Source organism: Podarcis muralis, chromosome 1 (genome assembly GCF_964188315.1).
Source record: "Podarcis muralis chromosome 1, rPodMur119.hap1.1, whole genome shotgun sequence".
Lineage (NCBI taxonomy): Eukaryota > Metazoa > Chordata > Lepidosauria > Squamata > Lacertidae > Podarcis > Podarcis muralis.
In genome coordinates, this window is record NC_135655.1 from 46,947,468 (window position 1) to 46,960,318 (window position 12,851).

Sequence of the window (12,851 nt, forward strand, 5' to 3'; positions counted from 1 at the left end):
CCAGTGGGCCATGGGGCAGGGGGGGACATGGCCTGAGGAGAGTGCCAGGTGCCAGGTAGAGAGGCCTCAAGGCCCACATTAGACACCCAGGCTTGAAGTTTTAATTGTATTTGAATCTGTCCCTTGCTGCATTCACCTGAGATCAGGCTTTGTTGCTATGCTCAGTGTGCAGGTGAAAAGACAGTCAGTTGCCTGAATGACTGTTGTGCCCAGTTAGTGCCTGGATTAAAAAAGCAGCCCCTCTTAATCCTATGCATCCACCTCTGTGCTCACCACTTTGACAGACACTCTTGCTCCAGGATCAGGTCCTTTGTCTCCTGCCCTCCCTCCGACTGCTCCTTTTGTTGGACAGTAGGCTAGATCTGTGCTTCATTGCATTGGCAGTGGTAGAGGTGTGATGTTTTCTCTCTGTTCTGAACCTTCGTTTTCGTGTTTACTCGGCCTCCTGCTGCACAGCTCTCTCCAGTTGGCCTAATGAAACTACAGAAGACTGGCAGGTTCCTACAGGGTTCTTTTGCCTTGCTTTGCCAGATATGCTGATGAGCCAAAGTCCACCCTGCATATTACAGTGTGAGGCAGAAAGACAGGCCTCGGTAAGCAGGTGAATGATGTACACAGAAGAAGCTGTATTCCAGAGGTGGGGCACCTCAAGGCTGGGAACCAAATTTGGTCCTCCAGGCCTCTGGCCACACCCTTCGCAGGCCCTGCTTTGCACCTGAAAGGTTTTGGCCAGGTTTCAATGTGTCCTTGAACTTCTTTAACACTTATTTTGCCTCAGGCCCCAACCGCCACTGGCATGTGGTCCCTGAAAGGTTGCCCAGGTGGGAATGTGGCCCCTGGCACTGAAAAGGGTTCTGCAGCCCCAGTGTGTACAAACCCATTGAAAAAGTCGACACTTGCAGTTCTACTGCCAGTCTCAATATTTTAGCCCTAAATTTAGTGTGTTCTCCGTAACATTTAAAGAGAGCCAAATAAGGCACTAATGAATGAAAGAAGGTCTGAATAGGTAACATTATTTTAAGGAAGATAACAGTGTCCACCCACTAAGCAACTCTCTACATGCGAGAACATTATGTTCTCCTCCTTCTGTTCTGTTCACAGTCTGTCTTGCAAATGGAAAGGCCCAGACCACCTGCTTTTAAATTCCTTACCATCCTCTGTGTGTTCTAACAACACCCTTTTAGCATTCTGGGCCTCATTTGAGGTGGCTTTTTTTGTTTTGTTTTGTTTTTGTTTATTTTTTATTTTATTACAATTCAGAGCCACCAGAAGTTTTATTTATATTGCATTGCCTAGAACAGTAATTGTTTCAAAATGCTTTTTGCATTTGTTCCACAGTTGGAGCTGTTATTTACTTAGAGATAATTGAGATTAATAAATAAAGACATTTGTTTGAGGTTGTTTGAGGGTCCCCCCCCCCCCAATCTGGGTTCTTCTGACAGCATAACAACAACTTCAGTGCTCCGCTTCCTCCCAAGAATACTAATTCTGCTTCTAGAGTCCTCCTTAGCATGAGGTCTCTGTAGAAACCTGTCACAAAGTCTTGCCGTCTCTGGTTGAACTGGGGGAAATCATTGTCGATAAAACTGCCTGTCTTATCTTGAGCCAGATCTTTGGTCCACAGGGACTGGGGACAACTTTCTGAAGTCCCAGGTAAATGCCTTTCCCAGACTTGCACTAACTGAATCCTTTAACGCCTGGACTGGGAAACCAGTGGCCTTCGCCTGTTGCTGAGCTACAACTCTCATCATCTCTGACTATTGGCTATGCTGAATGGGGCTGATGTTGGAGTTGGAGTCTAAGAACATAATGTATGATGGCCCTAGGGGCCCCAGCCTTGCTTTAACTGTAGATGTGAGGGATTAAACCTGGCATGCATTCTGCCACTGAGCTATGGAGCTTCCCCACAGCTTATCCAATCTTCTGTCGCTCACTCTGTGTGTCTCCCTCTACCTTCCGGCTAGGTGTGGCAATTTCTTCTGCAAGCCTTCCTGACTGTATGTGCTACTGCGACAGTAAGTCTGCCTCAGTGCAAAGACTGCTGAGATTCTGTACTATTGTTGCCTGGATTGCTGTGCTTGTTTGATGAGCTGACGGCTACATCCCAGAAGCAGCACGTGGGAGTCAAGTTCCTTTGGCGGTGGGTGCGACTGTCTGGGGAGGTGGAGAGCTCTTCTTCATGGAGGGGAGTATTTAAGCAGAGGCTGGACACTCCAGTTGCATCCTGCATGATTGTACATCCTGCACTGAGCTGGGGGCTTGGACTAGATGGCCTCCGGAGGGGGTGCGGGTGGCGCTGTGGTATAAACCACTGAACCTCTTGGTTTTGCCAATAGGAAGGTCAGCGGTTCGAATCCCCGCAACGGGGTGAGCTCCCCTTGCTCTGTCCCAGCTCCTGCTAATCCAGCAGTTCGAAAGCATGCCAGTGCAAGTAGATAAATAGGTACTGCTGCGGTGGGAAGGTAAACAGCATTTCCATGCGCTCTGGTTTCCATCACGGTGTTCCATTGCACCAGAAGTGGTTTAGTCATGCTGGTCACATGACCCGGAAAGCTGTCTGTGGACAAACGCCAGCTCCCTCGCCTTAAGCGAGATGAGCACCACAACCCCATAGTCACCTTTGACTGGACTTAACTGCCCAGGGGTCATTTATCTTTTACCTTTAGAGGCAAAAGAGTGTGGAGCAATGGATTACCTTTGTTCAGTAGGCTGCATTCCAACCACACATGCAATCAGCTCATGCATCTCTCTGTCCTCCATCCAGGCAAGGATAATCTAAACGTTAACACTGTTGAGGCTATGACCTGGCCAGGCAAAAGCGCTTGAAGATGGTATGGAGTACAGCCAGTGAGAGGGTGTGGCTTGGAGAGAAGGGACAGATTCTGCAAAGGGGTGTGACCTGGACAGAGCTCCGAGGACTGGATTAAAAGGGATATCCCCGCCCCTGCTATGGAACTAAGCACAATGGCACATACATAACACAAGTTACATTCTGGGAGGAAGCTGGGATGGAAGGGCAGCATTGGGGAATAATCCTCACTTACTTCAAATAGAAAGCTACAAGTCTATCTATGCAAGACAAGCTCTGAGTGATCACTATGTGTGCTTGTAGAACAGATGTCTTTGTTCCATAATTGAGTGTATTTGATGAAACAAGCCATGTGATTTGAAATTTAGGGGTTTCACCTTGAACCAAAAGCAGTTATGTGCATGAGAATGCAAGTCATGTGTACCGGAACACCCATGGACTGCTGGATCCGGGGGGGGGGGGGCAAGTGTGCACATATTTGTAGGACATGCCCAAACTGCCAGGGTCTTATTTTAGCAAACTACTGAATGCCTTATGTCACCAAACGGCGAGCTCTGTATTGCATGCACAATAAAATATTCAGTCACCATATGTTTTGTTCAGAGGTGACAGAATGGGCAGGCAGTGGGGAGATAAGCAACAACCCCAAACATCTGGAGTGGGAAGGAAAATGTGTTACTGACCTGAACAGTTTCCCAAAGTCTGATAGTGTTTGGTCCCAAAATATAGTCAACAACATGACTCAGAGCTATTCTGCATTACTGCAAAGGACAACTCCTGGGTCTTTTCCACAGCAGATCTGGTGGTAACTTTAATCTGTTTTAGTATTTTAACTTTTGTATGTTTTAAAATATGGTTGTAATTTTTTCTTGATTTCACTTGATTTGTAAATCACTTTGAGGTGTTGTTTTGTTTTGTTTTTGACAAACAAGCAGTGTATGAATTTTACTAAACAAACAAACAAATGATCTTTCAGGCCTCAACTTCTTATCTAACACGGATTTATCAAATTAGCAGACATGTCAGTCGCTACCAGTTCAACAGCTAGCAGGCAACTACTCTTGGGGCGCTCCTAGACTGCCATGATTTTCAGGTGGGATTCAATCAGATGCTGGAAAATTCAAGTTGTGCAGTTAATGGCGATTTGGTGCTCTTGTGCAACTAATCAGCTCTTCCCGCAAAACCCAGACGTTTTGCTGCAAGGAAAATGATATTAAAACACACCAGAAAGTGTTGAATATAAGTAATGCAAAACAATCTAAATGCACTTCATACACGCTCCAAAGTGCCCTGCCCTTAGGACAATTTCCAGTATCTTATATTAAACAGATTTGGCCACCTGAGCATGGATGAGAGCTTTGCTCCCAACAAACAATGCCCATCTTTTTCACATCAAAGATCTCAGTAATGAGTTTGATGTCGCATCAATATTCTCTTGATTGTTCAGCTCATCCTACTTAATAAAAGAGAGTTTCAATTTTCCACAGAATTTAGCAATTTTGTCTCCACAGTGTGAACACAGCATAATCCCAGCTCTTCTCTGTGTGTAGCTTCCTGGGTTGCATTAAAGTAGGAGATGAAGATCTGTATGCATTTGAGAGATACAGGTCTGGAATATATTTGTTCAGCAAGTGAGATGTATCTTGCTGTGAATCCCCTCCCACCTTCGAAAAAAAAGCCATGCTTCCTTCACAATCTGCATAAGAACCATATTAGAAGAGGCCAAGTTAAATACTTCTGCCTTTAATGTAAAAAACGATGCACTGAACTTCTGGAGCCTTCAGAAAAGCAATATATCACAACAGCCAAGCCCTGAACATCCTGCTTGTATTCCATGTTGATCAGAATATGCTATTATTTAATTTTAAACACTGTAGTTTTACTATTTAAAAGTTAACAGAAAAACAATTTTTAAAACAAAACAAAAAAACAGACATCTTCCTGTATTTGAGCAATCCTTTCGGCAGTTTTCACCTTCCATAGGTACCCCTCTGGATGTGCTGGTTCCTGCCTGTTCTTTCGACAGCAGGACCCAAAATTGAAGCCTGCTGCCTGGATTGCTGAGCTGACACATGATGCCAATTAATGCATGACCGGAATGCCATTTTATGGGAGATGATGTGATTTCCATGAGACACTGCCACTGTGAATTTCACAGCAGCCTTGTATGAAGCATGTGTCATGTGCCGTGGCAGAATGAAAAAAAAAAACTTTGAGGGTGGAGGGCACAGGAGGGGCAAAGAGCACTTTGGTTTTGAGAGACAATGGGTGCTTCCAGACATAATGACATGAGAAGACCCTGCTGGATCAGCACAGTGGCCCATCTCTTCCGACATCCTGTACTCACAATCTCCAACTAGATGCCTGTGGGAGGTTTGCAAACTACCTGAGCCCAAGAGAACTCTTCCTTTCTGTGGTTTGCAGCAGCTGCTATTCAGAAGGATTACTGCCTCTGACCAGGTAAGTGGAGCAGAGCCACCATGAGCTAAATGTGAAAAACGGGTCATTTAGGTATCCCAAATGGATCATTGCCAACAGCTGGGGTTTTTTTACATAGCAGATTTTCCATGGGAAGGGTAAATCTGGATTAAATGCCAGAAGTGTCCTGTGCTGCAAATGATAATAATAATAATAATAATAATAATAATAATAATAATAATAATAATGGGACGCAGGTGGCGCTGTGGGTTAAACCACAGAGCCTAGGACTTGCTGATCAGAAGGTCGGCGGTTCAAATCTGTGACGGGGTGAGCTCCCGTTGTTCAGTCCCTGCTCCTGCCAACCTAGCAGTTCGAAAGAACATCGAAGTGCAAGTAGATAAATAGGTACCGCGACGGCAGGAAGATAAACGGCGTTTCTGTTCGCTACTCTGGTTCGCCAGAAGTGGCTTGGTCATGCTGGCCACATGACCTGGAAGCTGTACGCCGGCTCCCTCGGCCAATAAAGCGAGATGAGCGCCACAACCCCAGACTTGGTCACAACTGGACCTAATGGTCAGGGGTCCCTTTACCTTTACCTTTACTCTGTTCTAATGCTGGACTAGATGAAGATGGTGGTGGTGGTGGTGGTGATGATGATGATGATAATAATAATAATAATAATAATAATAATAATAATAATAAGCCTGTATTCCGTATAAAGTACCGGCCTGAATGTACCCCTCCAAAAAAGAGAGAAAAAAATGTTTCTCTCTTGAAACACTAGAATTGGACAAGTGAGCCAATTAAACTGGTTTAGTTCAAACAAAAACAAGTATTTCTTCATGTACTTTACGGAAGCCTCAGCTGTAAGGTGCTGTAAAAAGGCCAGTAGCTTAAATGGCTTTTTAAAAGGCCAGGCCTAATTAAAACAGGAGAGCTCTACCAATAGCAATAGGATTGTCTCACAGCTAAATGAAATCTCCGTATTCAGAGGCTGCAGAGATGGCCATCCCTCTTGCAAGTTGTCGCTGGCATTTGAATATCCAGGGTCTCAGACATGCTGCTGCTTGGAATAGACAGACTTTGGGTCTTATCGACCACCAGGGCAAATACAAGTTACTCTCTGCAAATACTATTTGGCTTATGCTACTTTTTAAAGTCTTTCCCACGTCTTCAGCTCTGGAATAGCTACCTCATAGTCTCTCTCTGTCTCTCTCTCTGTCTCTGTCTCTCTCTCTGTCTCTCTGTCTCTCTCTCTCTCTCTCTCTCTCTCTCTCTCTCTCTCTCTCTGGCTGGGAATTCAGTTTCCCCTCCAGGGTACTGAAGGCAGCAGAGTGAAGATAACTAGGCTTGTGTGATCACTGTGGAGCCTGCATGTAAGCAGCTAGAGGAAAAGAAGATGGAATATTTACAAGGCACTCTATTGGTTGAGTCAAGAAGATGGTGTATTGATCTCATGGGAAGGGCTGCAGCTCAGTGGTAGATTCATGCAGAAGGCCTCCAGTTCTGTTCCTAGCATCTCCATGTACCTGTCTTGAAACTCCCTGGAGAGCTACTGCCAGGCTGAGTGGACAATACTGAGTTAGATAGACCAATGGTCTGATTCATCTTAAGACAGTTTCCTTTGTTCCTAGGTCCTGCTTGACTCCAGGATCAATTTCCTATGGCCCTTCCTTGCAAATGAGGATGCTGCCTTTGTACAAGAACCAGCAGAGAGGTTATATTGGCTCCATCTCAGCCTGACTTTCCCCATCCTCCTCGGTACTGACTCTGGGGAGCTTGTGGTCTAAAAGCAAAACGGCAACCCTGCTTGTTTCTTCCTCAGTTGTGCGTTGTGCACACAAGCTGGCATTTTGTTCAGGGAAATCTCCAAATCAACCTGTCTTCCTACTCCTGTTCTGTGGCTGAGTAACAGACATTAACAACTGATGGCAGGAAACTGAACACACAACCGCATGACAAAGGCCGAGGGGACTGGGATAGTGTTCACAGTCTTTCTGGTGATTTGAGGATCCTCTAAAAGACGGCACAGAGCCTTGTATCCAATTTCCTGCTCTTTTACTACTCTGTGCATGTCAGCTGAAGCCACTGCCTGTCATTATCAGACAATCCGTCATATTAAAACAAGGGGGCTGGGGAAATAAATGCCTTGTAGCTTTTGAAAAGACATAGGCCCATGAAACTGTAATTCCATCTCATGCTCAGGCACGACTCCTGCCCACGGTGGGCTACTAGCTCTCTGTACACAAAGGGTGCTTCCATGCTGCGCTGTTTCCACGTGGAATTTGAATTTCACTACGAATGTCCCGGTCCTCAAACACTCTGCACTTCAACTGGGAGAAAGCTGTACTCGCAGAGCTCAGGCGATGCCGGATTTTGGCATCAATGTTGGCCCTTGTGGAAAGATAGCTACCCAGGTAGGAGAAGTGATCAATATTTTCCAACATTACACCGTTAAGTTGGATTTGTGGTGCTACAGATGGGTTGTTTTGAACTTGTTGGTGCAGCACTTTGGTTTTCTGGATGTTGAGTGATAGGCCAAGATTTTGGTAAGCTTCTGCGAAGCTATATAGGATGGTTTGGAGGTCATCCTTTGAGCGTGCGCACACTACGTTGTCACCAGCATACTGAAGGTCTATGATGGAAGTTATGGAAAACTTACTCTTTGCTCTTGACGGCTTCTCTCACAAGGATCATCGGAACATTCAAACCCACTCACCACAACAAGGTTATGATCCAGCGAGTGAGGTATTGGTAGTAAGCCATCTAGAAATACTGTGGTGATGATGTGTGCGTTTAAGGTTCAGTCAATGGACCTCCTTCATAATTTATAAAAGCAATTCTTCTCTGGGAAAGAAATTCTCACCCCTCTTTGCTCAGCACCCCACAGGGTAACATACATAAAACTCCTTGCACGTTTCCATAATGGAGGTTAGCGGAGTGACTTGTCAGAGCGAGAACAAATTTGCAGCTGTGATTGCATTGACGACATTGAGGTTTTAGGTCTCCACCTTTCACGGTGAAAATTGCACTTATAAAATTAAGCAGCAATTTCACACATCTTGATATACTATGAAAATGATTAGCCACGGCAGCAGCTGGAGAGAACGAAAGCGGGAAGGAGCCTGCCATGATACGGTTCCCTCGAATGATTTTTGTTTTCTGTATGAATTCAATATTGCCAGGCTCTACAGAGGGAAGGTGTGTATCTGCTCACAGACGACGTCGCTTTGGATGTCAAAGTCATAATTAGTGGTGGCAAGGCAGCTTTTCTGCTGCTGGGGCTAACAATTCTGACCCTGCAGATGCAAGCACTAGGGAAGAAGGGAAGAATTGGTTGGGAAAATTCACATTATGATAACATGTACCTGAATTTTGGTAACACAATCTCTGTTAAGAAAGTTTGTTCGGCAATTCCTCCACCAGCCATACATTTTTTTTCAGATGTGGGTCAGACATGGGTTTGTTGATACTGCCTAATAATACTAACAATACTAATAATAATAGGGGCCAGATGTCAGGCAGCAATGTTCAAGGCCATGTTAGGGAGGAATATGTGTATGTTGTCTGGGAGGAAGCAAGACCTGTTTTTCTCAGGCAAAGTGTTACTCAAGAGGTATCAGAAGGAAATGTTTCAAAATTGATGAATGATGATTATAGTTAAGATAAAAGAGGATTCACTCTACTAGACTATTTTGAGGACAGGTTGTAACAAAGTATAAAAGCCATAGCAGAAACTGGTAATTGAACAGGTAATGTCTAGGGAGAAGGCATTTTGAAATTATAAAGGAAAAGTTATTTTATTGGGAGCAGCAAAGGAGGCAGGAAAATCGGGGTGGGGGGAGTCAGCTTTTAAATCTGTATTGAATTTGTATGCAAAATCAATTAAATAATTGGAATAATAATAATAATAATAATAATAATAATAATAATAATAATAATAATATGCTGCTCATCCGAATGGGTTGACTCAGCCACTCTGGGCAGCTCCCAACAAAATATTTAAAGCATCAAACATTAAAAACTTCCCAATACAGGGCTGCCATCAGATATCTTCATTTATTGCATTCAGATGTCTTCTAAAAGTCAGATAGTTGTTTATTTCCTTGGCATCTGATGGAAGGGCATTCCACAGAGTGGGTACCACTACCGAGAAGGCTCTCTGCCTGGTTCCCTGTAATTTCACTTCTCACAATAAGGGAACCGTCAGAAGGCCCTCAGAGCTGGATCTCACCCCAGTGGGGGACCACTGAAACAAGTTGTAATGAAACAGCTTCTATTAATTGGCTGGCCAGCTTTCACACACACCCTTTTTTTCCTTGCAAAGTTCCTATTGCTTTTAATAGTTTTGAGTCAAACAGGAATTCACCAGGTGAAAGTTTTCAGAGTATGCCAGAAAAAGTCTGTCTATAATGGGAGATGTCCATCTTGCACACCTCCTGTTAAATAGCAGTGAGACCAGACGCTCTCGCATGCATGCAATAAATCCGCTCTATGGCTGCCTCCATGGCTGCCTCATATAGGCCTCACAAAGTGCCCAGTGCGCTGTAAGAATCCTTCTTAATAATAACCCAACATTGAATTACTCCTGTGCCGTGTTCCAGTATCTAGTGCTAAAACTGGAAAAGGCAAGTAAGTGTCATCGTCACAGGAAACTGCTGTGCTGAGATGAAGAGGGAGTTGGAAGAAAACAGAGAAGCGAAACTGCTCATCCCTTTAGCGCTTACATTTTAAAGATTTTTTTTTAAAGAAATAAGCAAAACCACAGCTGCTGCTGTTATTACCTTAGACACATCCATCAATAAAAGGCATACCGAGAGACAGGCAAAAACAGAAAAATTGGCTCTGTGCCACAGATCCACTGAAACAGTCGTAATACAAATATCTGTCATATAAATGTTTATGTCCCAACACCCAAAACGAACCATGACTCCCAGGTACCAGTTCATGGTTTAACAGGTTAGTGGCTTCCATCAGAAATCTAAGAGAAAAGCAAGATAGCAGAGAAGGAAAAGGGGACTTGACCTGACATAGAGCAACAGTGAGACACCAGGATAGGAATGGGCTTCCAGCTAAGTAGTGCAGCACATCATTTGCATGCAGAAGGTCTCAGGTACCAGGTAACCCCTTCCTGGCTTGTTGGGCCTACCAAAACCTCCCAGGGATCTACCAGTAGATTGCAATCGACCTGTTGGACATCCCTGGGTTAGAGTGTTGGACTAGGACCTGGGAGACCAGGGCTGAAATCTCCACTTGGTGACCTTGGGCCTGTCACTCACTCTCAGCCTAACCTACCCTACAGGGTTGTTGTGGGGATAATATGGGGGGAACTATGGATGCCACCTTGAGGCCCTTGGAGGAAAGGTGGGATATAATAATTGAATGAGCTAGCTAGCTAGACAGACAGATAAGATTGCATCCAGGGGATTCAACGAGATGATCCTCAGGGGTTCCTTCCAGCTCTACCATTCTATGAGTCTAGGTTAATTAAGATTTGATAGAGTGATTAATTCTTACCTCTTTCTATTTGTTCATCTGTTGTCAAGATTCAAAAGCTTCTTTGGGGGTTTGCAGAGATGGTGCATCAGGATGCGTCTTGATTAATGTTCTGCCTCTGGTATTTGGATGGTGGAAGATGCTGCTACCTTTGTGGGCTCAGGTAGGGCTTTAGCGTCAGCCAACTTCCTGGAAAAGAGCCAACCAGCATTAGAGATGCAAAAGCCTATCAGGAGTTCTCCATTCTGTGTCACAGCAAAACGCAGCATTTATCAAGGCTTGATTATGGCGAAAAAATGCATTTTAAAACTGCTTATGTAAGAGTCTCCTTTAATCATTTACACTCTGCAACCACTGGGACAGAAAGAAGATGCAATTCTAACCAGTGTGTCTGCTCTCGAGTGATATGGACTCAGATAATATTGGTGCTTTTTTTTGGCTTCGGGCCACTTTGGAAAAGTCTATTATTGCGATGGGGTATGGGTGTGTTTTTGACACCCACATCAAATACAGTTGCAACTCAAAAGTAAGTCCCATGGACTGCAGTTGGACACATACTCCCTGTATGTAGGATCAAAGTCTTAAGTAGGATCAAAGTCTTAAGTCTTAAGTGTCCAAAGGGCCCTTACCTGAATGTGGGGTAGTTTTACTATTATTGTGGTTGTAATAAATTGTATCAATCTTAATAAATAAATAAATATCTCAGTGGCTTATCTGCATACTCAAGGTGGTTATAGTAAAATACGTACCACCCATCAACTGCTGGCATATAGAGTGCTGTGTCTTGTGTCTGAACGTATCAACTGCTATAAATTTGGGCAGCTGGAAGAGGAGCCAGGGGAGGCAAAGCAATACAGGATCTTATGTGATCTCGTATTATTGTTCAATATGAACACACTTTGTGGATGTTGTGGCATTTTATGAAGCTGACAGGCAGGTTTTCATTTTACCTGTATTCTGCGCATAATGAACTAATAATAATAATAATAATAATAATAATAATAATAATAATAATAATTTATTTATACCCCGCCCATTTGGCTGGGTTTCCCCAGCCACTCTGGGCGGCTTCTAACAAAGTATTAAAATACCGTGGTCTGTTAAACATTAAAAGCTTCCCGAAACATTAGCTACATTTATCACTCTTTCTGGATATGCTATGCATATACATGAGAATTAATAAAGGATGCCCTTATTTATCTATGAGTCAAGGGTTTTTATGAATTTAGTAAAGGTAAAGGTACCCCTGCCCGTACGGGCCAGTCTTGACAGACTCTAGGGTTGTGCGCCCATCTCACTCAAGAGGCCGGGGGCCAGCGCTGTCCGGAGACACTTCCGGGTCATGTGGCCAGCGTGACATCGCTGCTCTGGCGAGCCAGAGCTGCACACGGAAACGCCGTTTACCTTCCCGCTTGTAAGCGGTCCCTATTTATCTACTTGCACCCGGGGGTGCTTTCGAACTGCTAGGTTGGCAGGCGCTGGGACCGAGCAACGGGAGCGCACCACGCCACAGGGATTCGAACCGCCGACCTTTCGATCGGCAAGCCCTAGGCGCTGAGGCTTTTACCCACAGCGCCACCCGTGTCCCTAATTTATGAATTTACCCTAAAACAAATTATCTTGGTGCAAAGCTAGCAAGAGGAGAGGTGTTCTGCTTTGCTGCTGGGTTGGGGTGGTCTCCCCCCCCCCCTCCTGGCGGTGTGACAGGGCTTTGCACCAGCTTTTCCTGAAGTGAGGAGCCAATGCAAAGCCCCACTGCTGGGGGGGCGGCATCCAGAAAGGATCTCTGATCCTCACCTCCTGCCCAGCGGGGAAGACTCCTTAAGTACTTTGCGCCCCCATAATGGGGCTTTTTTTTGCCTCAGGTGTTGAAATGCCTCAGGCCTCATTCTAGGTACAAGGTCTCTTACAGCACATGCCTATGCACTTCTACTCCCCAATGAGTTCAGTGAGCATTTCCCCAGTTCCTACTCTCATTCCAAAGTATGAAGAACTAGGCATGTGTGGGAAAGTGCTAAGGCACAACAAACAACAGGGCTGAAAATAAATTTCCCAAGAAGATGGGAAAAATACCAACATTAATAACAAATTATTAGGTTACGCAGAAATGGTTCTATTGACAAAC